The 23,385-nt window shown below is 42.4% G+C and overlaps 1 protein-coding gene across 4 annotated transcripts in view; it reads right to left on the reverse strand.

The window, feature by feature from the left end:
• Positions 1–18,045, reverse strand: part of HDLBP (high density lipoprotein binding protein) — a 933,925-nt gene extending 915,880 nt beyond the window's left edge. For all 4 annotated transcript variants that reach the window (XM_085634158.1, XM_085634156.1, XM_085634157.1 and 1 more), the window contains exon 1: positions 17,903–18,045. The gene's annotated coding sequence lies outside the window, so the exon portion shown is untranslated. The remainder of the gene's footprint in view (positions 1–17,902) is intronic.
• Between the last annotated feature and the right edge of the window lie 5,340 nt (positions 18,046–23,385).

A 23,385-nucleotide genomic window follows, 5' to 3' on the forward strand; every position in this document is an offset into this window, starting at 1 on the left:
TTAGAGATTCAAAGGCAGTGCGTCAGGTGTGACGCCAGGCCATATGGCCAACTGGAGGGAATGCCCTGCATGGAATGTGACAAGAAGGGGTATTCTGTTGGGTGCTGTAGATAAAAGTAAAGGGGGACAAAAATAAAAGCTCCAACATATCTGAAATATGTGACAAAGTTGTCTTACAAATGAACGATACAGGTAATGATAAAGGTATTTCAGAGAACAATATGAAAATAGATGTAAAGGTAGATGCACAGTTTAATTTGTGCTCCAAACTAACGATTATTTCCGACCAGGTATTCAGAGACAAGTTGATGAATAGGGTCTTATTGATGAACATGGACATACAACCCAGTGGATATGGGGGCCAACTCATCAACATGAAGGCTACTTCCAGTAGGGTCGGAAGAAAACCCTAACTAAAGTGCAAATCTCTGAGCAAGGTGACCTCTTATGTTGACCAGTACAAAAAACCTTGGGAATCATTCTGGGTTACAATGCCTCACCACAAATCCAAGTTAAGGCAATCCAGGAGAACTGATGTGTACACAAGTTCCTAAAAGAATTCAGTGAAAAATTAAGATGCTTCAAATCCTACATCCACAAAATAGAGCTAAAATCCAATGTAACCTTGGTGTTATCCAAAGTCCAAAGACTACCAGTAAACATACACGATGCTGGGAGAATAGACTGAGAAACGTGATCTGAATGTTACCGAACCAGACGGAGGCACAGAATGGTTATTTCCCATTATGATACAATGCACAGCAGGCAACAAGCACGCTTATGTGTTGATCTAAGAACACTGAATAAAGTAGTTGTGGACAATTTTCCTCAATCAACAATTACAGAAATGTTGACAGACTTAAGGGAGGCTAAAGTTCTCACCCTCTAAACGTAGCTTCAGCATATTACCAGCTATGGTTGCACACTGAGTCCAAGATCCCACTGCCTTCATCGCACCCCTAGGCGCTGACAGATTCAAACGTATACCCTTCAGGTCAATTTCTGCAGCCTCGGTATTACAAAGGGCTAGGTCATTGATGTTCAAACAATTTCAGAGAGTTCCATTACCAGGATGATGTATTGGTTTGAGGGGCAACCAAAGCAGACCATCACTGTGAAGCGGAATTGGAGCTTCATAATACTCAATTCTATAAATACATATGGTTGAGATATGCATTAATTGCCTATCAAGCGTATGTGCACAAACTGGCAGAATACAGTCTGCTCACGCCTAAATTACATTTGGCCCCATGGGGAAGGGATGCACATGACACGTCTACAAGTACTCATTAACAAGCAAAACAGGTTGGTGGAGATAAAGGAAAGATGGAAAAGCTGGGTGGGGCCGCTATAAGACATCACATTGAGAGATGTTAAAACCGCTCCATGCAAGTTGACTATCCCCTCGGGGTTGCACCCTTTACAGCTCAACTGCATACGACCAAGAGGGGCATGCGATTCCCAAGATGTTATGGTGAGCAGGTGCAATACCCCCATTTTGGTGCTCGCAATGTAAGGCACGTGAATGAGACTTATTTCATATCGTCTTCAATGGTCTAGTCTTTGCAAAATACTAGTCATAGATACATACTCACCTCTCTGTCTAACATACTAGGAAGATCAATTATCCATAAACCCCCCCCCCCCCTCCCCATATTGCACTCCTGAACATCCTAAACACGTTTGGTGAATGTAGAGAGGAGCGTACCCTAAATGAGACTGGAACAGTGCTGCCCAGATGCGATATTGCATTGCTACTGGCAATCACCCCACCTACAGACTGCATAACAACTGGAATCTATGAACTGGTGCCCAAAACTTAAAGATCCCATTAATAAAGTTGTAGGCTGCACGCACAAACCCACAAGATCTGGGCGAAATTGTGGCGCCATTATAGCCCAAATAAGGGTTGAGGTAATGTACAGTACAACTTATCCATGGGAGGGAGTGTGGCCAGCTGCCGACCAAGAGGGCCAGAGCGTAGCAGATCTCTGACCTACCACCGGGGGGAAAAAAAATGCCAAACATCACATTAAATATCCAGAAAGCTGCCACCTAAGACTGGAGATGTGGAGCTGAATCCAAAGGGGACCTGGGCGAGTGGAAACCTCCAGGACAACCGTCCGAACAAAGAGCGACCCGCCGCAGCCTGCACCGGAAAGGAAAACTTCAGGAGGTGCAGTGAGGAGGAGTCGAAGAGACGTGACGTGTAAGGCGGCCATGTGTAATTTTCGGCAGCTGCGGCACTTGGGCTCAGAGAACATTGACAGGAGGCAGGGACAGCAGCAGATCTGATGAAGTGCCGCTGCTGATGCGGAACTCCTAAGACCTGAATGCGGCTGCTGCGGATCAGACCACTCTGGCAGCTCTCCTCCCCGCTATGATGATCTGTGAAAAGCTGAAGTGCACACGAAGCGTTGGTAGCAAGAAGTCCAGGCCCCGAGTGGAGTGCTGCATGAGGAGGGAGTTGCCCTAAAGAAGAGACTTGGGTGACCAGGCATGGAGGGACAAGGCCAGTCTTGGAACAAAGGCTGTAGGATCCCACGACAGAGGATGGCAATGGTCACGGGGGGGAGGAATTTGGAAGAAAGAGGCAGCCCACCAAGACCTGGATTGCAAATGGCAGCAGTGCAGAGGGCCTGCTAAAAGCACACAGAGATCAGTGCTTCCCAATGGTCCACAGAACAGACTGACCCACCTCGAACTGTAGTCTCTGCCACATATCGTACTGGATGAGATACTGCAAGGAGTAGTGGCAGACATGGTTCCCTTCTTGCCCCCTGTGAATAGGGACAAATTATGTGATACCTTGAGAAAGCAAACAAGCAGATAATCAGTGGTACACCAGAGTCTGGGAGCTCGAGTCAGGGAAGATTGCTGCTAGCACAACGGATGCCTGAAACACATTGACTGAAAGCAGCAGTAAAAGAGCGGGAGGGGTAGGAACCAGACAGGCTACAAGGGAATCAGTACCCTTTGGTAGGCGGTCCATCCAGCATTTGCCGTGCTCCTAGCAGTGTGAGAGAGCATACCAGGAATAACAAACAAACATGGCAACAAATGGGCAACGCTCAGGCCTCCAGGCAAAAATGGAGAAATACGCACAGCCTAGACCGGAGCCTCTGGTCGCTTGAACTGAAGATCGGTAAAATAAAATGTAACACATTGATGAGTTTTATGAAATTGAACCCCAATTCCTATAAAAAAGAAAAGAAAAGAAAAAAAAAAAGGAGGAGGTGCCTGACCCCCCCACATGTCCGAGCTCTCTTGTAATTACACTACCCACATATGCCTGTAATGATGATCCCTTAAGGCAGAGGTCTTCAAACTTTTGGATGCCGAGACCCCCCTGTCAACATTTTGAGGCGTAAGGACCCCTTCCTGACAAAAATTTCTAAACCTGCACTCACCAACAATGCACCTCGTCTCTCTATAGCACCTTTCTGACAAACATTTAATTTTTTTATAGCGCTACTCATAGTTTACTCACACTAATTTCTGTGATCTGCATGGTACATATTCTTCGTAGCAGGCACATTAACCCTCTGCACTGTGTGGGTGACCTGAGTGCCCATGTGAGTGCACGGTGAGTGATACAACAGTGTGAGAGTAGGGCAGGAGGAGTGACTGCAGGGTGAGTGAGGTGGCGTATGAATTTGGGTGCGGATGCAAGTTCAGAATGGGATGAATGAATGTATGATTACTGATGGGCTTGTTTGAGTGAGTTGCATATTGAGCAGTGAGGGGAACAGGTGAGTGAAGTGTCACATGAGTGCAGGATGAGTAGTGTACTTGTGTGACTGCAGGGTGAGGTATAGGGTGAACAGCGCAAGTGCATTGTGAGTGCAGAGCGATCACTGAGTGCAGGGTGAGCGGGTGAATGGTGTGAGTGCATGGTGATCATTGTGAGTGCATTGTGATCGCTGTGAGTGCAGGGTGAACGTGAAAGTGGAGGGCAAGAATGAGGAATGAGTTGTCTGAATGCAGGGTGCATTCCCAGACCCATGAAGTAACTCAGCATGTTATAGAAGGCGGCGTAGAGTTTAAGATCCAAGTTAAACTATTGCGCCATTAATCGGGGATCGAGGGTGAAGGAAAAAAATAATGTGCTGATCCTGCAACAAACTTACAGTCCTATGGTTAGGGTTGCCAGCAGATTATTTTGATGGCCCAGTCGGTACAAAAATAAGCAGTCACCTAAAGCTGTATTTTCAGCACTTATCTGTGCATACTTCGAACAGCAAAAATAAATAGAAAGCACTTTTAATTGTGTTCTAGGGCTGCCTCAATGATACTGATAAAGAGAACAAAGACAGAAAAGTCACGTAACAGATGCATACATACTTTTTTATTTATAAGTCTATTTAGTGTCAAGAGGAGATCTTTACAGACTCTAAACAAAACATGGCATGGCATTTTTCTTTTAGTAACCCTACTTTATATTCCTTTTCATTAAATGCATTCTTTCACTACAGCAGTACATGTAAAATACAAATGCAAGGAATAGGCCTAGTGGGGACCCAGGGGGTACTGGAACCAGGAAAAAAACTAAGCCTCTGTAACTTAAGGCTTAAGGGCATTTGTGGTCACTAGATTGTATAGTAAGTCCCAGAATTAGCCAGCCTATACGACAATCCCTTTTTTTTTGTAGCAGTTTTGTTTAGGGGTTTCCAACAGATTTCCATGCATCTAAATGCCCACATGGAAGCTTGTCCAGCTGGTATAGAGATCCTGAAGTCTGAGTTGCTACCTGAGGTGGCGGACAACTTCTCTTCTCCACCAATTTTTTTGCTGCACGGTCCATAAACTTTACCATTGCACAGTTTAAGTTTGTGTTCCTTGGGTCAAAACATGCCAATACTGCAGCTCTGCATGATCTAGCTTCCTTATTGTTCCAGCCCCTCCGTAGGAGGGACCTTCTTTCCTTCATGAGGCTTGGGCACAGACATAAAACATAATTTATATCTTCCCTACGATAGCCGCAGAATCGACATGGTTCCTGAGTTTGATCTCTTTTCCATTTGGGAAGGTGGCAGGACAAGGGTATCACCCCTAATCTTAGTTTTAAGAAACAGAGTTTAGTGCGTGCACTGAATGGTAAAGTTAGACAACTCTGAGATGTCAGCTGTTCATAGGATCTAAGGGTCCTCCAGCCGTGGCTTCTTTTTGCAAGACTTGCCTTATCTTCCATAGAGGAGAGCCTTTTTGCGCTTATTTTTGCTAGCCTTTTGAACTCATTTTGGCTAATGCGTAGATCCCATACTTTGCTCAGGCCTAAGATGTTTAACCCGCTTGACAAATAGCCATGCCCCGCTAGCCATAGTTTTGTTTTCAGGTTTGCCCAATGTTGCGCTAGGCTGCCTTCCTTTGATATCCTCAGTTTGTGGCAGCTCACTAGGAAAGTCATCATTCTGTCCAGTGATTGTTTGCAAATTCCCAATTCCAGCCTGATTTGTGCCGGGGACGTATTTGAAAGCAGCTGGAAGACTGTTCTAAAGATTTTAGCAATAATTTTATCAAGTTGGCCACTGTCCAGACCTTTTAACAACTCACTTCCGTATGTTCAAGTTGGAATGATTTTTGCCTGTGCCACCTGAAGTGTTGGATCGAATGTTAGGCAGAGTAATTTCCTGTGGATAGAGCAGAGTGCAAAAGCTAGCCATGTTCCTTTCTTTTTTTGGTCTCCCAATTGGCTTTTGTATCTTCCGTTGTTGAAGAGGACACCCAAGTACTTTTGGCAGTTGGTTTCTGTGATGCTTTCCGAGTTTAAGACCCATGCCAACTTCTTGGGCCTTCCCGGACGAACCGCCAAGATTTTAGTTTTCTTATTGTTTATCTGAAGCTCGTTCTTAATGGAGTATGCGGCAGTTGCATCCATGATCCTTTGTAAACCTATCTTTGTATTGCTTAGGAGGACCACATCGTCGGCGTATAGTAAGTTTGACAGGTGTAGGCTGCCTAAATTAGGAGCATGCGAATTGAATGCATTTAAATTTTCCGGTAGATCCAATAAAAATAAGTTTAAGTGTGGGGGCCAAGACGCATCCTTGTTTGAGTACTTGCGTTGTTAAAATTGGTCGAGACAGTCTAGAACAGTCACCGATGTTGATCCTGACCCATGTGTACTACTCTTAGTAGTCCATTTGGTATGTTCAATAAGGTGAGATTCTGCCATAGCTTCACCCTATGGACCTTATCAAACGCCGATTTGTAGTCTATAAATCCCATGTAGTGTGATCTAGTGTTAGACTCTGCCTGATCTATCAAGCAAGAGAGAGCCATGAGATTGACCGTGGTGCCAGTGTCTTTTGTAAATCCAGTTTGGTTTGGAGGGATTACTGAGCGTTTATCGACCCATGCCCAAAGAGAATTGAGCAGCATCCCTGCAAAGTTCTTCGCCTCGTTATCGATTAGGGTGACTAACCGATAATTTTCTGGGGATTTTTTGTCTCCTCCTTCAAAAATTGGAACGAAAATTGATCCTTGCCAAGAGTGTGGGATGGTGTTCTTTCCTAAGATGAAGTGAAGAGTGGAGCTAACTTGGAGGCCCAAAAGGCTGGATCTTCCTTAAACAAAACTGGCGGAATGCCTCCAGGTCATGGGGCCCCATCTTTCCGACCCTTTTTGATCAGCTTTTCAATTTCGTCCTCCGGGACTAAACTGTGCTCAGTTCTGTTGACATCTTTCCAACCCTTTTCGGACCGCTTTTCATTTTGGTCCACTGGGGCTGTACTGTGCTCAATGCGGTTTACATAGTTTTGACAGTCTGTATGCTTTTCGGTTGTGGTGGCCTTTATGGAAATGTTCTTCCCTGATTAGCACTTTGCGAAAGTGTTCTGGAGGCAAGTTAGCCACTGTTGCTACATTACTGCCCTCTATACCAATAACCTGATTATGGATGAGGGTTTGTTGGTCATTAAAGTGACTATACAGAAAGAAGAACCACTCAGACTCCAGTATGTTTGATGAGGCAGCTTTCTGGACACAGCCTCCAAGACGGTTTATCGTGCACCAGAACCTCGCAGAGGTTGTCCTGATGTCGCTGTATAATTTGGCCCAAAAGGAGTTCCAATGAGCCCTTCGATGTTCTCTTTTTACAGACTTTAAATGTCTTCGAGCTTCTCTCAGTTTGGTTATAGTTGGTGAGTCCATTGGCTTTATTTTTAGTTCCCGCCATAACCGGTTCATGCTTCTTTTCGCCGATCGTATCACAGGATCCCAAGAGGTCGACTGTTGGGTACCTGTCGCTTTTACATGCATTATTGGTTTTGCGTGTTTGGCAGACAGCATCCTCGCGAAGTTTGTCCATTTTGCAATTTGATCTTCAGTTATTGTGCTGGTGTTCTCAATCATGTATTTTGCCTCCATTGCTACCTGCTTTAGGTTTTTGACCGAGCACTTAGTTTTAAATTGATCGTAAAGCTTTCAAAAGATTGTGCCCCTGCCTTAGCATGTTGTACCAGCCTAGTGCTAAGCAGTATTTCTTGAGGGCTGTGGTCGCTTTAGAGTCTGTTGCCAAGCCCGAAGCCGGAAATTTGATCCAAGAGGGGAAGGCTGACGAAAGTATAGTCAATTAAGGATGCAACTGTTTTTGATAAAAATGAAAGGCCAGGTGGCTTGTCAGGAAAAAAACGCCCGTTAAGGGCTCTAAGGCCAAGATGTTGTAAATTTCCTTGTAAGGTGCGGCCCTTCGGGTCCATCCGGGATGGTCCTGCGGTGGTATGGCCCAGTCGCATTCCTGCGATTTGATTACCTCGTTTTTTTGTAGGTCAGACATTAGCCACATGTTGAAGTCTCCAGATATTATAATATCTGCGTCCGAGGATCCAGATCTCATTCCCAGCACCGTCGCTATCACCTCGTCTGAGAGGGTTTGCCTGGACGCAGAGTTTGGGCGGATGTACACATTCAATAAAATTATGGTCCTGTACTGGCCTTTGTAGGCACTGAAAGAAATTCCCACAGACTGGAGAGAATGGAAAGAGCTTGCGAGGTCCCATGAGGAAATTGCGTTATTTGATGATATTTAAATGGCTAGGCCTCCGCTGCCTCGTCCGGAGAATTTCGTTTTCAAAGCTGGAGTGTGGCGAGTTTTAAACCCTTCAAGGTGCTGTGGCTCCGCGAGCCATGTCTCTTGAAGCAATACGATGTCAAAATGTCTGTAGGTAGGTGGTCATGGCATCATCCCCCAGTTTGTTCGATAGCTCATTTATGTTCCATGAGCAGATCCTTAATGGGCAAGCTTCTTGAGCCATTAGGTCGTTTTGTTGGCGTAGCAGCCGGGTTGAGTTTAATGTTCCCACCAACCATGACTATGTGCAGGCCTGTTCCAGTCCCCTGTTTAGAATGTGTTGACCCTCTCTTACTTTTTTTTCTTTCGAGTCGGAGATGGGACTTTTATCCCGGGCACTCCTCAGAACAGAGTAGACCGCTCTTTGTCCTGCGCTAGGGCGCTCAATGGCTCGGGTTTCCTGCAGAACATGTGGGTAGCCTGGTTCCCTGCCGGGGAGTATAGCAATTCCCCACTGCTTGAAGGTTTTCGTGAGCCCTAAGATTTTGTTCATTGCCTCAACCGATCGCCAGGAGACCTTCGTGGTTTCATTTATTTGACCCTGTGCTGGTGCAATAAATTCTATCGAGGTGATGTCTTGTGATGTTACAGCATTTGACAGGCCTATAGCTTATATCAGTTTCATGATGTTTCCGCGGTTTAATATGTCGCAACTTCCTTTGGACTTGTACTCCGAATAGAAGAGCGTGGAAGTTGTAGCTCCATGAGAGAGGACCTCAGGAGGTTCGGATAGTGTCTCCGGCCCTGGCATACAGTCCACTGGGACAATTCCTGCCAAGGGTCCGAGGGTTGCCTCCTTCGTTACTTTGTGCATCAGTGTGGAAGTCGACGTGTTCAGTATTCTAGGGCTTTTTTGACTCTTTGCACCACGGCTAATTGGCGCTTCGCCTCCCTTGCCCTGCGCAAGTATAGTAGAGTTGCCCAGATAATCTTTATGCAATCTGCTGGCCTGATTTGGTATTTTAGTGCTACCAGGCAGCTCTATAGGCATGTTGCTCCTATGGCCCTCTGCCCTTGGCGAAGACTTGGGGTCCAAATGATCCAATTGAATGTTAATAGTTGGCTCTATTTTCCCCCCTTTTCTCATATGCTCAGGGTCAACCGTGGCAACATCCTTTTCCCTCAAGGGTTGGGGAGCCCGTCTGATTTTGTTTGGCCTTGCCAGATGATGTTGTTCTGATCGCCGTTTCCTTGGTTGCCTCGTCTGGTCTTTATTTGATCTTCATACCTGGTTGAGGCTGCTCGTGAAAGGGCTATGCTCACGGAGTGTTGCAAGGAAAAGACACCTTAGTACGTACCGCACTTTAGCTCTCAAAGCGGCTTCTTTCCGCGAGTGCTTGTCCCAATGACCCTGTGATGATCCAGCCTATAGAATGGATCGCTGCAATATGCAATCAGGAGGTTACTTCAGAGTAATCTATGGTGGGAGAAGGGCAGGCTCATTCCTTGAGGTGACAGACCACACTGCAGGTATGGCAAGATACAACAAGAGCTTTGGCAGGTGAAAGTTACACACGTGACCTCATTGTGAGATTCCACAAAGTTGGGTTGATTGGTGCAGCAGAGGGAGTTTGACAAATGGGATAGGATCAGAATCTCGAGGGTGGGTGATCTATGGGAGGGAGGAGACAAAAGAATTTACAACTCTGAATATCAGCTGGTGCAGTCAGAGACCTTTTGTTACCTCTTAATCAGCCATGTGCCGAGAGCAGTGCTACCGAAAAGAACATAAATACCAGAGTCTTCCCAATTGAAAGACAGTTTTCTAGACGATTACTTAGACAAGAAAGTAATCTCCCTAGTGTATTGGAAAATTACGAATAATGCCCCGGAACGTTTATCAGTCCTTCGAGCCCGCTGGGAGGGGGGGGGCGGGGGAGAAATATAGAGCTTCTTTAGGAATGGCTAGAGGCAATTGCCTCCCTAAAGAGGTGGCCATACGCCTGCGCTTTCTTCTGGTACAGCTAAAGATTCTACACAGAGCCTACTTTGCATGCACTACCCTGGCGAAGATGTGGAGAGCTGTTTCACCACTATGCTCTAGAGGGTGTGAACAAGACGGCACATTCCTCCACACAATTCGGAGTTGTCAATTGCTCCAAGAATATTGGGGGCACTACTGACAAGTATGAGAGAAGAGTATAATATAGTGGCAATTAAATCGCCAAAGTGGTGTCTTCTGAACATATGGAAAGAGTCGGATCTAACCAACAGTTAACACCTTTGGGTGACATTGGGATTCATGGTAGCTAAGCGCTATTTTGCTCAGAGGTGGAGGGAAGTCGACCCAGACGAATGAAATTAGGGCAGATATGGACTGCAGTACGCTTGAAGAGAGCAGTATACAAGAGTAAAGGTTGCCCACAAAAATGAACAAAAATCGGAGGGGAAATGGAACGAATATCGGGGATGATATGCAGACCAATTGAATGACCAAGACAGGAGCGGGAGTTAATAAGATACAGATGAATGAGACGGGTGGGTAGGGAAGAGGTGAAGAGGAATAAGCCATGTACAGTTTAACAACGGACTCATTACCCATGGTTGGAATGACACTTCAATGTATAATTTTGTGGTAAAAGAAGTCATCGTAGAGACAATGTCTGTAGTTACATTAAAAGATTTTTTTTTATTTTATTTTTTTATGGGCGATGTGAGCACATGTGTTCCAACTGAAACATGTAGTTGCCTGTGGAGCAAAAATACAGTCATTTACAAAATGGCCACCCAATTTTGTAATTGGAACAGGATTACCATTTACATATAACACGGATATCTTGAGGGACGGGCAACTAACTCCCTGGAAATGTTTGGGGAAGGAGATTGCTTTAGCAAATGCTCCAGAAATACCTTCAAAATAATGCCACAAGCATGGCAATCTTATAACCTTCTAGAGATCATAGGTAGCCCAATCCCTCACAGGCCACCTACAGTATCAGACCCATGCAATGGGCTGCCTACGGGCAAGAATAACTAAAAAGAACTCCAAGCAAATCTCTTGAGCCGACCTAAACAAATACAACAAGTCAGACACTGGCTATGCTAGTGCCAATCAGTTTGCTAAACTAACTAATGAAGTAAAAGAATTCAAGTTTTTACCATTGAAGTGTAAGAGGACCAAAAACATTTTGGCACACATTATGAACATGTTTAGTCTTGCAATTCAGTGGGTAGACAGTGTTTCAGTTTTAACATGCAGACAAGAACTAGTTCAGTTTCAGGAGAAGAATACATAAAGCCTGTATGCAAGGATGCTAGTAGTGCGTGAAATATAAAATAATAAAAACTGACACCTGTCCGTGCATTAAAATTAGAAATTCAGAAGACAAGCCAATTTCACTTTAACATGGTTAATCATGGTGGCTTGGCTTTGCAGAGGAAAAAAAAAAAAAAAAAAACACTTTATGGAAGTGTTCTCTACATTTGCAGCACTTTGAATGGGGACCGTGTACTATATTACTACCCTACAATTAATCGAGCTGTAAACTTCAGGACTCACTCTGGCTTACTAGTGGTAAAGGTAATTGTGTTTACAACAGTGCACAGGATGCAAGCCTACACATCTCTAATCCACCCTTGGGTATTTTTAAGCAAACTAAGTGGGATATCCCATGCACCCATCACTCACATTTGTGACTTTGATTAACCGCTTGTTTTCGTGAGGAACAAATATGTGTCATAACTGAATGGCATGTGATCACTATTGTGTCACTTATGATATAAAACCAATAAAGAAGTGATTAGAAAACAATTTTAATTCTGGATGTTAGCATGGCAGTGCTGGCTTAATTGGCTGGTAATGGACTTAGTTACTACACCGCAAAGTCTCTTAGCCATTTCAGGCACTTTAATATTTGGCACCAGGAAATGGGACTATCAACAACTTGAAAATCAATATTTTTACTCTTCCTGATTGCCTTGATGCTGAACCACTCATCAAAAGTATACCTGTCGAACTTGGTCAGTGACTCTCCTGAATTTTGGAATGGCAAATCTTTGAAAAGATTAAGAGCCACCAAAATAGGACGGTAACAACTACTAACATTCCTGCTTTGCTCATCAATAATTTGTTAGCAGGAGCACAAGTGATGAAGCGAAGATCAAATGTAGTTTCCAACAATACAAGGGCATGAAGAAAAACCTACCTCATTGTTAATTGTCTTGGTTTACAAACAGCCATAACTCGTGAGCTTGATAAACAGTTTTCAGATTTCATAAAGAATTCATTTTTCTTAAGACCCAACCACGTGCCATGAGTTGTCAGGCATGTTACAGCCCTTCCTGACGGAAGACTAGACAAAAGAAGGTCTGCAGAAACCTGCATTAACAAAGCCTCATCAACCTTACCATACCCGATTAATTAAATCCAACCTCACCTGTCATAACTATGCAGATGTCATCCAAATCGTTCTAAAAACTGATGGCCAGGAATAGCTCTACATCTCAAAACTTGAGTATTGCTTCCACACTAAGCATACATAGAGGTGAAGAATAACCGTCTAAAGCTCAACACTTCAAATGTCGAGTGAAAAAATACCAGCCCAGCCTTGCAATCACTCCACTGGCTACCTAAAGGGTAAATGACAATGTCCAGTGCCCTGTGCTCTGTCCACAGAGCCTTCCAAGGAAAAGGAACATTGTACCTGCAAGGTAAATGCAAACACTGCAAGCATAACAGGACACTGTGCTCAAGGCTTACACTACTTATAAATCACCTTCTAATAAGAAATCCATTTGGGGCACGGATTTCTCAGTACAAGCCACTAAGCTCTGGAATCCACTACCAACAAACAATTTAAGCTCACAGAAGCGTATACACTCTAGAAGACAGTTAAAAACACAGCTATTCCCAACATAGCTAAAACATTCACATCCCCGGGATAGATCCCAGAAAGAATCATCCCTTCAAGATCAATTTTAAGCTAACAACTCACAAATGGGAAAGAAACAGACCAGGCAAACCATAGGTCAATCCTTCTTGGTTTACCTGCACTTACATACATTTATGGTCAATTCATGCATCACATTTCTACCCTACACTAAAACACTGAATTCGGCAAATGTAGCTTATCCCCATTACACTCATGTAAAACATCTGCAACAAGTCTAGTCCATCACCAATACTGTACCAGCTGAGACACCAGCCATCACCAAATGAACAGGAGTCGAAGTAAATGAAGAAATAAGTCACATATTGCTGGTCAATCAGAGAAATTTATGGAACACAACAGCACCTCTGATCATTACGCATGACATGGAAACGCTACTCACATAGGACCACAAAACATATCTAACCATCGATCCACGGACCCTACACGGCGTGACAAGCTGCCTATGCAGGTAAGCACTCCACATAGGGTATTAAAACACTATTTAAGTCAGGTCATACAGTGGTCTTAATCAAGATCACATGCATGCAGTGGTAAATGCATGTAATAGTAATTCAATATGTATAACATTTTTAAAAGGCTCTTGTAGAAAGTTACTGCTTCGTTTCAAGATTTAGTTGATTTTAAGCAAGCCAGACAATTTCTATTGCACCAGCCTTCCCTGCATTACTATTAACTTTGCCCTTATGTACACAACCTAATAAAGTGAGATTGTGCGACCAAAAAAGTTAACTTGGTCCACAAAGCTACAAAACATTAACTTACCAGAGGAGGTTGCCAAGTCAGGGGACTACTGGGAAAAGTTGAAGACACGGACTCAGCAGAAAGGGGCATGCCCAAGACAAGCAGCAAAATGCACAGTATGTTGGAGAATGAAAGACAGGCTAGTTTGAAGTACCCAGAGATAGCATCTACTATTAACAGTCACCATGAATCCTCATGATATGCAGGTGGGGAAAGGACAAGAAATTCACACTGGAAGGACAAGTAACAATATTGTAGTCAATTATCCAGGAGGAAATTTGCTTAGCTTAATACATTTGCAAACCATTTTTTAAATGTGCGGTCTCTTTAATAACCAATTCCAATTTATTTTCATTGACTAGGATGGAGAAAAAGGTGCAAAAACAATTTTAGTATTCAACAGATATTCTAAAAGATGCATTAAATCACATCAATCATTGGTCAGATTGTAGTGGGACCATTCCTCAACACACACACACATTTTATGTGCTCTTTCAATTTGGCACGCCAATTCTATGTATTCACTATCCACAACCTACTCAGAATAGTTTTCCATTAAATTATTTACATTGACTTAATGAAATGGCTGAGACTTCAGCCTGCCACAATTAATACAATAGTAGAATTACAAGAAAACAATCGTCGGAATCTAACTAGGTGGAAAATATTTAGCCTTTCTAAATTAGAAGATTCAGCGCAGAGAATATATCACAGCAACATGCAATGTCAGTCACGGAGCATGACCAAAGACTTCATAAAATCCTTCTGGGGTATGCTGTCAAACCTATCTGTTTTCTGACATGCGCCTTATGTGCCAACAACCATCACTGAATAAACAGCCCATTCGGTGCAATAATCAGGGAAATGAAACATTCATGTACAACAGTTTTGAATGTTGTAGCAGCACTTTGTCTCTTCTGCAAAATAATCTGAACAATTTATAAAGACAGTTGCAATTTCAACAACTACCGTTCAGAGTTCTTCCGCTTTAAAGGAAGTTAAAATCTCTCTGGTGGTTAACTGACCAGGGCAAAACTATTAATCAGAAGGGCAATACCATCTTAAATATTATGAATGGGCTTTTATTGTTCCAATCCAAGTAGATGTTGACTTTAATTAGGTTTCACAGTGGGCTTGGACATCTGGGATACCTAACTGAAAGTGAAAACTTACTTGGATTGAACATACAACCGTGTATTCATATCATCTGTGATCTTCAGCAAAATCAGTTTAACATTCCTGCTCATGTGCCACAGGAGGAAGTGCTACACTTTACTCTGAAAAGCACGGAATCCTTCAACAAAGCTGTGAAAAAACAATAAGAAACAAAAAAAACGCAAGTGGTGGAAGATAGACTAAACCACCTCAGACCCATTAAAACGCCATAGGTTGCGAGAAAGATCTTCCGAAAGAAATTGTTAACAAAAAGTAGGTACACAACAAATGACACCTACGCCTAACTCCCTATTCTCGCAGGGAAATGCATTGCAGGCTTTTAAACTGACCTGGATAAGAGCTAAACCATATATTGTGGCAACTGCAAACTCAAATCATCCTATGCCAAATTTGACAGTTTACTCCAGTCCTTTTCCTTTAAAATCTAGTAACGGCAATAATGGCTACAACAACAAAAAAAGACAACGTACTAATTCAAAAATACTATTTTCTCGGCTGCAGAAATACTAGCAGAAAGCTTAAAATATATATGTGATTTTCAGGTCGGTTCAATAGTAGGGCACACAGAAACCCTTCAGCGAGACTCCAGCATAAAACTTAAGGATCTGAAAAAATATAAATGGTCAGCTGATAAACTCAGTAAACAGAGATCGCTGTAGACTAATATGAATAACATTCAAGTTACCTTCCTATTAGAAAGGAACAAGGGCCAGTGATTAATATCCCCCTGAAAATGCTGCGCAATAACAGAGTGCATTACACAACTTCAAATGTTTTCCTCTGAGAACTATTTAAAAACCTAGGCGTTATGAAATCCCAGGGTCTAAAACGGGGGTACAATGCAAGACCTGGCGGCACAGGAAGGGCCACTCAACCTTTGAAGTGGGTTCTTATTTAGCCTAAGGCAAATGAATCTGCGGATATATGGGAGACTCCGGGACCTCTCTACATTCTGCAGGGGGGGGGGCTCATTAATTTAGTTACGCCGCTGGTCTACCACCATCTGCACCAGAAACCAGCCAAAGGCATGTCTCACAGGCTTCAGGAGGCAAAGAACAGGTGTAGAGTCCTCCTCTACCCTAACCTAGAGAAAGGAACGAATATCCACTTTTCTTGCGGTTTCAGTTAGTAAGAAACCACAAGCAACCAGAACTGCCTTTCACGCCACACTACACAACGAACGATTGCAGTTAGAAGGACGTAATAACACCTCCTTGTTAAAAAAAACTCAATAGCATAAAAGGTGTATTAATGAAAATACGGCTCTGTAGACGAATAAAGTGTTCGATTGTAGAGGCTAACGAAAAGCAAAACCAGCTAAATGAAGGCGGGGCGAGGGAGTCATATTAAGAAACGATCCTCCCTCTTCCCAATCCCTCCTCCGTGGTTTTGCCAACGTCACCACTTCCAAACCCATGTCAGTTCAAACTTCTAATAACTTTTTAATACGCACACTTGTTGGTGTGCAGCCATTTGGAAGTCACCCTATTATACAAAGCGGCTGCATTGCACAGGAAAGAAGGATGTCGACTTATGAAATGCAATTACTGTTCTGGGATTCGTCGGGGTATGAGAAATGCAGCTGGCTCCCGGTAATTCTCTCCAGCGGGGATTGCAAACTGAGGGTTTGTTGAGGCATGGTGGGGTTAGTGCCCCTAGTGGTGACGAACAGACGGTTTATCATAAAAGCCCAGTAATTTTACATTGAGCTTCGTTATGCATTTAATAAGCATTAAGCGTTCATTCTGAAGAAAAAGAACCATGGCACACGCAGAAGGAGTCGCGATTATAATTTCTCTATGGTCAGATAATGCGGAAAAGGGAAGAGCCGTCTCCCGGTCACAATCGGAATTGTAGCCACATCTCGACAAAAAAAAAAAAAAAAACTTCCGGGACGGTAATTGAAGACTGACGTGAGCAAGAGAAGACACTAACCTACCAAGAGTTAAAAAAATAGCACAGGGTCGGCCCTCTAGGGGAGTAAACTTGCACTCTTCCAGAGATCGTGATTTAGTACAAGTCTTGAGAGCAGCTAGAGTGCACCAAAGACTGCTTCTATGGAGGATGAGGAGTGAGCTTCCAAGCATTGTACGTAAAAAAGGCTCTATCTACGTGTGATGCAGTTTCTGTGGGCAGGAGGTAAAAGAACTCTGATACATCATCAAACGCTTGTGAATGAAGGGTCGAAATGGACACCCCGGCTTCAACTTAATAGAACGGTGCTGTCTTCAGCAGCAGATCAAATGCCCCTATAACGCTATTTGTGAACGACATTCGTGGAGAAAGGAACTAACACTCGTAGCCTTCATGGAGTAGTGATCGGTCACCTAGGTTTGGGTGGGGGTGCAGTTGTCTCAGTCTGAGGAAGGCCATTCGCAACGTGCGTTTCTGGATTAGACGGAGGTAGTGTCATCTGCAACACCAGCACTCTGCCTTTAGAGACGAAGGCACAACCATTCGGGTAAGGAGGCGGGGGCTAGTTAGGAACAGCTACACCCCTCACTCAACTGAGTGACTCCGGGGATGTGGCAGCCTTCGTGGCCTGCTGTCCCATCCCTGCACGGGCAGCGGGAGAAGGTTAACTTGTGGGGTAAACATATCAGAGTACCAAATATCCCCACTTGACGAAATTATAATTCCTTCCAGCCCGCTTCCCTAGGTTTACATATTCATACAGTGCCACATACACATCTTTCGGAGACACATATGGAGTCTTTCTTCCCACGACACCCTGATCACAGACGCGTATGTCAGGGGCTTTCACTGTCATTACTTTACCCACCCCAATATCATCGCTGCCTTCCCCTAACCTGTGTTAACTATAAAGATTTCCATACGAACCCCCTCACTTGTGCTCTAACGGAAGGGAGATCATAGCCTTTCCCGTCAGTCTTTTCGCTGAGGGGAGGCGTGACCTTCGCTTCTTTCTATCCGAAGAGTCCGCTATACCACCCACCCGCCGGCCCAAGACCTTCAGAGAGGAAACCTTAAGCCCTTGATTTTCCCAGGGTTCTGTACTCACTTCGGCCGGGCTCCACTGCCGCTCGGAAAAGCTGAGCGTGCTGGAAAGCAGGGCCGCGGCCTGCTCAGGGTATATGGGTGAAGGAAGAGGCCAATCCCGGAGAGACACGTCAGCCCGGCCCCAAGAACACGCTGCTTATGCCCGCCCCATGTGCAAAGTCCGCCCCGTCAAGAACCCGCCCACCATCTTCCCAACTCCGTAGTGGGGGCGGCCCCAAAAACGCGGAAACTCCTTCCACGGCTCAACCAAGCTGCCTGAGGCGGCAGCCTGCAATTCTCCTTAGGGTTGTTCCTGTGTCTGTGTTTTTTTAATTCCTGCACTGTTAATAGAGCTTAAGATCTAAACACCTCCAAGGCGGAGGTCAGTATAAAAAAATACTTTATTGGTATGACTCCTCTTACCAGTGTTGCAGAAGCTTCTTGTTTACGGTATTTTGTATATTGGTGAGATACCTTCTGATTTTTTTTAGATTATAGCACTATTAAATCGATTAACAGTCGCACCTCGTCTATCGCGCTAAGGAACTGACGTGACGGGTGGAGCGGAAGACAAAAACAAAGATATACTTTGTATATGGGAATGTGTTATAAAAGAGAGAGAAATATTGAAATGTATTGATGTTCGAGTAGTTAAAATCATTACTTCCCGACGAGCATGCACAAAAAGTATTGCTTCAAACATAACGCATCCGTACATTCATTACCCCACTGGAAGAAGCTCACTCTGTATATACTACTGTATCGTACTGTTTTGTAATTGCATGTATATAGCGCTTACTACCCCTGACGAGGCGCCAAAGGTACTTCGGAACCCAGAAAGGATTAGTGGTGAATTAGTATAGTGAAATGTGAAATTAATTTTAGAGGTCCACATGTTAGTCTGTTATTTGGATTGAAAAGGATAGTGGAGGGATAGAAGAGGAAAGGATTTAGACCTTTTTGTTTTGTTTTGGAGGTCATAGCAGTAGGAAGAGGCTTGAGATGATTAAAAGGGGTATGGAGGGGGAAGAGTCAGAGGGAAGGCTTTGTAAAGTCTTGTTTTGAGGATCGTAATAGTAAAAGAGGTATGAGATGATGAAAGGAAGGGTAGAGTAGGGAAGAGTTTAGAAAGGGTTATTTTGGGTATCATAGTAGTGGTATGGGGTTTGAGATGAATGAGAAAGCAGAGTTAGAGGATATATTGAGAGAGGTACAGGGTGAGGAATAGGGTAGTGCATTGGACATGCTGAATTCGAAGAAAAGTAATAAATATATAGATCCATAAATACATGGAAGGTATTTAGATGCATTAAAGAAGTAAGTATATGTAGATTAAAGATGCATCAAATAAAATCCAGCTTTCAAGTGATGTTATACTTAAAATACATTTTATTTATTTATCATTTTTTTGTAATTTAATAGTGAAGCAATTGTAGATAAATAGTTATGATAAAAGATGTACTTATTTATGCAGTCACTTATATACATGTTAAAACATAGAATAATGTAAATATCAGTAATTTTTTTTTCTTTTTACCAGAGTTTTATATAGTGCAAACTTGACCTGAATCCAATCAGGTATCAGAGTGCTTTACATAGCACCACTTATGTTACATGAGGACATATGCTCATTTTTTGTTAGGCACAGGGAGGTTAAGTGATTTTCCTAGAATCGCAGGATGTTCAGTGTCTCTACTGAGACTCAAACCCACTTCCTCAGGTCTGAGGTTGAGCGCCCTAGCCGTTAGGCCAACTCCTCTCCCTTAAGAGTTTCGGACCCTAACCATTAGGCCACATTGACTCTCTTAGCCACAGTCACTCTCTGGAGAACACCCTCCAAACTTCTATATATAGAGAGAGAGAGGAGTTTTCACTCTGTGGGGTAGTACATACTTAAAAAGAGATCTAACAGAACAGAAACAAATCTCAAACCTTAACCATTAGGCCACAGTGACTCTGTATAAAATACCTTCAAAAGAGATATATGACATGCAAACCGAAAACCCAGCCTCAAAACTTCTATATGATATTCAAACCGAAAACCCAGCATACATATATAGAAAGGAGTTTTTTTATCTGTGGGGTAGTACATACTTAAAAAGAGATCTAACAAAACATAAAGTTTGGGAATTGAACACTTAACCTTGACACTAAGAGTCTCAGACCCTAACCATTAGGCCTCAGTGACTCTCTAGAGAACACCCTCAAAACTTCTATATGACATTCAAACCGAAAATCCAGCATATATACATAGAAAGGAGTTTTTACTCTGTGGGGTAATACATACTTAAAAAGAGATCTAACAGAACAAAAACATTGGGAATTGAACACTTAACCGTGAGAGTACGAGTCTCAGACCTTAACCATTAGGCCACAGGGACTCTGTACAAAGTACCTTCAAAACAGATATATGACATACAAACCGAAAACCAGCCTATATTATGAGTGGAGTTTTTTCTCTGTGGGGTAGTACATACTTAAAAAGAGATCCAACCCAACAGAAACATTGGGAATTGAACACTTAAGCTTGAGAGAAAAAGTCTCAGACACTAACCATTAGGCCACAGTAAATCTCCTAAAGACACCCTCAAAAATTACATATGATATTCAAATCGAAAACCCAGCATATATATATATAGAGGAGTTTTTTCTCTGTGGGGTAATACATACCTAAAAAGAGATCTAACAGAACAAAAACAATGGGAAATGAACACTTAATCTTGAGAGTAAGAGTGTCAGACCCTAACCATTAGGCCACAGTGAATTTCCTAAGAGCACCCTCAAAACCTCTATATGATATTCAAACCGAAAACCCAGCATATATATATAGAGAGGAGTTTTTTCTCTGTGGGATAATACATACTTAAAAAGAGATCTAACATAACAAAAACATTGGGAATTTAACACTTAACCTTGAGAGTAAGAGTCTCAGACACTAACCATTAGGCCACAGTGACTAACTTAGAGTGTCCTCAAAACCTATATATATTATTCAAACCGGAAACCCAGTATATATATATATATATATATATATATATATATATATATATATATAGAGAGAGAGAGAGAGAGAGGAGTTTTTTCTCTGTGGGGTAATACATATTTAAAAAGAGGTCGAACAGAAACATTAGGAATTGAATGCTTAACCTTGAGAGCAAGAGCTTCAGACCCTAACCACTAGGCCACAGTTACTCTCTGCAACCCACACTCAAAACCTCTATATGATATTCAAACCGAAAACCCAGCCTATACATAGAGAGGAGTTTTTTCTCTGTGGGGTAATACATACTTAAAAAGAGATTTAACAGAACAGCAACTATGGGATTTGAACCATAACCTTAAGAGTCTCATACCTTAACCTTTAGGCCACAGTGACTCTGGCTAAACTACCTTCAAAACAGATACATGACATACAAACCGAAAACACAGCATATATATTGAGAGGAGTTTTTTCTCTGTAGGGTAAAACATACTTAAAAAGAGATCTAACAGAACAGAAAAATTGGAAATTGAACACTTAACCTTGAGAGTAAGAGACGCAGGCCCTAACCATTAGGCCACGGTGAATCTCTGGAGAGTGCCCTCAAAACTTCTATATGATATTCAAACCGAAAACCCAGCATATATATATAGAGAGGAGTTTTATCTCTGTGGGGTAATACATACTTAAAAACAGATCTAACAGAACAAAACCATTGGCAATTGAACACTTAACCTTTAGAGTAAGAGTCTCAGACCCTAACCATTATGCCTCAGTGATTCTCTGGAAAGCACCCTCAAACCTTAGATATGACATTCACACCGAAAACCCAGCATATATATATATAGATAGGAGTTTTTTCTCTGTGGGGTAATACATACTTAAAAAGAGATCTAGCAGAACAAAAACATTGGGAAATGAACATTTAACCTTTACAGTAAGTAAGTGTATCAGCCCCTAACCATTAGACCACAGTGAATCGCCTGTAAAGTACCCTCAAAACTAATAAACAATATTCAAACCGAAAACCCAGCTTATATATAGAGAGGAGTTTTTTTCTCTGTTGGGTAATACATCCTTAAAAAGAGATCTAACAAAACAGAAACAATGGGAATTGAACCATAACCTTAAGAGTAAGAGTCTCAGAACTTAACCATTAGGCCACACTGCCTCTCTGGCGAATACCCTCAAAACTTCTATATGATATTCAAACCGAAAATCCAGCATATATACATAGAAAAGAGTTTTTACTCTGTGGGGCAATACATACTTAAAAAGAGATCTAACAGAACAAAAACATTGGAAATTGAACACTTAACTTTGAGAGTAAGAGCCTCAGACCTTAACCATTAAGCCACAGTGACTCTGCACAAAGTACCTTCAAAACAGATATATGACATGCAAACCGAAAACCAGCCTATATTATGAGTGGAGTTTTTTCTCTGTGGGGTAGTACATACTTAAAAAGAGATTCATCACCACAGAAACATTGGGAATTAAACACTTAACCTTGAGAGTAAAAGTCTCAGACCCTAACCATTAGACCACAGTAAACCTCCAAAGCACACCCTCAAAACTTACATATGATATTCAAATCGAAAACCCAGCATATATATAGAGATGAGTTTTTTCTCTGTGGTGTAATACATACCTAAAAAGAGATCTAACAGAACAAAAACAATGATAAATGAACACTTAACCTTGAGACTAAGACACTAACCATTAGGCCACAGTGACTCTCTGTAGTACACCCTCAAAACTTATATATATTATGCAAACCGAAAACCCAGCATATATATATATAGAGAGAGAGAGGAGTTTTTTCTCTGTGGGGTACTACATATTTAAAAAGAGACCCAACAGACCAGAAATATTAGGAATTGAATGCTTAACCTTGAGAGCAAAAGCCTCAGACCCTAATCACAAGGCCACAGTGACTCTCTGCAGAACACCCTCAAAATTTCTCTATGATATTCAAACTGAAAACCCAGCCTATATATAGAGAGGACTTTTTTCTCTGTGGGGTAATACATACTTAAAAACAGATCTAACATAACAGAAACAATGGAAATTGAACAAATAACCTTAAGAGTAAGAGTCTCAGACCTTAACCATTAGACCACAGTGACTCTGTTTACAATACCTTCAAAAGAGGTATATGACATGCAAATCGAAAACCCAGCCTCAAAACTTCTATATGATATTCAAACCGAAAACCCAGCATATTTATATAGGGAGAGGAGTATTTTATCTGTGGTGTAGTACATACTTAAAAATAGATCTAACAGAACAAAAACATAGGGAGTTGAACACCTAACCTTGACACTAAGAATCTCCAACCCTAACCATTACGCCACAGTGACTCTCTGGAAAGGATCCTCAAAACGTCTATATGACATTCAAACCAAAAACCCAGCATATATACATAGAGAAGAGTTTTTACTCTGTGGGGTAATACATACTTAAAAAGAGATCTAACAGAACAAAAACATTGGGAACTGAACACTTAACGTCGAGAATAAGAG

The sequence above is a fragment of the Triturus cristatus genome, chromosome 11, assembly GCF_964204655.1.
Source record: "Triturus cristatus chromosome 11, aTriCri1.1, whole genome shotgun sequence".
NCBI lineage: Eukaryota > Metazoa > Chordata > Amphibia > Caudata > Salamandridae > Triturus > Triturus cristatus.